Below are 3,314 nucleotides of genomic sequence, written 5' to 3' on the forward strand. Positions count from 1 at the left end.
CTAAATTCTAAAATCTATAATTTAAAACCAATTTTAATTCTTGTTTTGCATTCAATTAAATTTTATAACAAATTCTTGTCAAAATTAATTAAATTCATTCAAAAGTAATACGGTCACCTTAATTAATGTTTATATAAATTTTAACTCCTTAAAATATGCTATAGTAAAATTACACTTTGAACACTTAATCTATACCAACACCTAAAAATCTACACTATACACTATATTGTGGATTGTATTGTATAACAAATTGATTTTAAACTTAAAATTATAATACAATCCATACTTAAATACATACATTAATACGTAATACAAACTCTGATTTGAAACACTCTCATTCACAATTTTAAATACACACATATAATATGAACAATTTTGCATTAAATTCTTATACGGCTACTAGAGTTGCCATTGTATTTTAATTTGTATTTTATTACATACAAAATTTATAATTTTAAATGTTCATGTTATATTTGTTTTTGAACTCCACAACTTTAACAATTTCCTCTCATTTCTTTTAAACATAAGGTCACCTAATTTTCATAATTTTGAATAATATTTACATTTACCTAAATTAAGGTGACCAATTTTTTTTCTGTGCTTTATATAATTATATTTAAATTCAAATGAAACTAATTTTATTATAATTTAATTTTAATAAATATTTTTAATATTGTATAAACTTTTCAATATGGAATTATAAATCTGTTTTTATTTTCGCGAAAAGTGAAGTCAAGGGTATGGGTTTAGGTAGATTTATTTGATTTTATTTTAATATTATTTTATTTTATTGGGCTGACAGTCGAATCTAAATTTTGTCAGCATGGAGGGAGGGCTATGGAACAGTGTAGCGAATTCCAGCTAAAGCTACACATCAACCTTATACCGCTTCTCATTCTCTACTTTGTGAATTATTTATTTAATTAGCTACCTAAAGTAAAGTCAATGTAACGGATTCAAATATTTTAGTTTTTTTTTATTTAATATGGGAACACACCTCACCCCCCACCGACGAGCACGGCCGTATTAATAGGTAGCACCGTTCCTATAAACAAACCACCTCATGAAAGAATCGTTACAGAGATTTTTGGCGCCCAACGTGGGGCCTCAGTAGTCGTATTTTTAAGATTTTTTTTTTTGTGCAATTTTCACCTAGATGCTGAGGACTCTGAATCTTTTGTGGGTTATGATTTTCACTGTAGACTCTTTAACTATCATATTTTCATTTATCCTTTAACTTTTGTTTCATTATTTTATCGCTGTGGACTTATTTGTTTATTGTGGTTATTATAAACAATTCCCGGTCTGATATTTAGTGGGTCAGAAGTTTATCAGGGCTTGGGTTCGAACTTGAGAAGTTGATCTGGTGGTTATCGGATACAATCCTCGTTCGACACATTCCCTCTTCTAAATCTGTTTCTATTTAATTTTCGATTCCTTCTAATTCTTCAAAATTTACTTTTCTTAGTTTGTATTTTTCGTTTATATGGACTTAAAGTATCTGAGTTTGTAATCGGTTACTTTCCTATAACGAAAAATCAATCTCTTATTATCTTTCTGAAACTTATGGTTGTTTAGGATTTGATTCTTTTGACGTTTGTCGAAAGTATCCATCAGCTACAAGTTTTCTTTCTCTTTTTCATACTTTCTCTATTTTCTTGCGGTATAGGATGATTGATTTATCCGTATTTTTCTTTTGTTTAAGTTTCATTTTTAGTTTTCTTATCCTTTTATTTTTTTTTTTTCCTTATACCCTACCTTCAGACTTCACCTAGTAGTGATATATTTTGACATTGTTGCTACATTATAAATATTTTTGTGCGATTTCCTTTTGTGATAGATTTTTTTTTACAATTTATTTTAACGAATATACAGTTTTTATTTACTTCATTTTTCTTCAACTGTTAGAAGGACATAGATTTTGAGCTATAGATTTTTTTTGTTAGTTTTATCGTAAAAATGCCACTAGTTCGTAGTACGGGAGATATACCATCACAAGTGGAACAGGATATATTAGATCCTGAAGCTGGTGGTGATGCACAGACGCCTGCGAATTCAAATCGAAGACCAATGACTCGTATGCAAACGCGTAGGGAAGCCATCGAACAGGAAAATGTTCAGAATAATATTCGTCGTATAGTTGACCATTCTTTGCAGGAGTTTAGAACTGAAATGACAGATATGATTGCGGAAGGTTTTAGGAATTTTTCTCTAACCAATCGAGAACCAGCCGTAGGACAGCAGAGATTAGATAGGACTGAACAAGTAACTCCGAATCGAACGGAACATCGAGATGATAGAAGCGAAACATCGAGAAACCATCGAAATGGACCGGAAAATCGCGAAGATCGATATCAAGATAGGATTTTTGGTGGGAATTCGGAAAGAGTTTTAAACATAATCCGAAATTGGAAGGTTCGTTTTACTGGTGATTCTTCGGAAATTACCGTAGACGAATTCATATATAGGATAAATACCTTGACGAATGCGAACCTTAGGGGTGATTTCGGACTTCTTTGTGGACACGCCCATATTTTGTTTGAGGGAAAGGCGTTAAAGTGGTTTTGGCGATTCCACCGCAGTTGTGTTGACATGGACTGGGAAGATCTATGTGACGCAATGAAAAGACAGTATAAGGATGGTGGAACGGATTTTGACATTAGGGATGATATAATACGAAGAAAGCAAAGACATAACGAAACCTTTGACGAATTTTATGAGGCAATCATGGTTCTGTGTGACAAACTTCGTACTCTTCGTACTCTTTATCTGAACACGAGTTGTGTGAGACTATACAACGAAATTTAAGACCGGAGATCAGACATGATATTCTTTATTTGGAAATATCTCGTGTTTCACATTTACGTCGTGCGGTACGTAGACACGAGAAATTTGTCAAAGACATGGCATCGACTAACTATACCAAACGAGAGTACAAAAAGACACAGGTTTCTGAAGTCATCGTCGATAATGATGAGTTTGTTAAGGACAAACATTTGGTTGAGGATGATACGGAAATATGTATGATCATTAAAACGGGAAAATGTTGGAAGTGTGACAGAATTGGTCACAGTTTCATAGACTGTTTAGAACCAAGGACTATCTTTTGTTACGGTTGTGGGGCGAAGAATATTTTCAAACCCAAATGTCCTAATTGTTGCCTCAAACAGGGAAACGTATCAAAGGGTGTCCGTGCGAAAAAGGACGGACATCCGAAAATAAATTGAATGATATTTTACACAACACTAAACCTGACAAAACTATTTCACCTGCTAATACGAATACACTTGATATAACAGACCAACTAGAGAGGA

Source organism: Calliphora vicina, unplaced genomic scaffold, assembly GCF_958450345.1.
Source record: "Calliphora vicina unplaced genomic scaffold, idCalVici1.1 scaffold_33, whole genome shotgun sequence".
Classification (NCBI taxonomy): Eukaryota; Metazoa; Arthropoda; class Insecta; order Diptera; family Calliphoridae; genus Calliphora; species Calliphora vicina.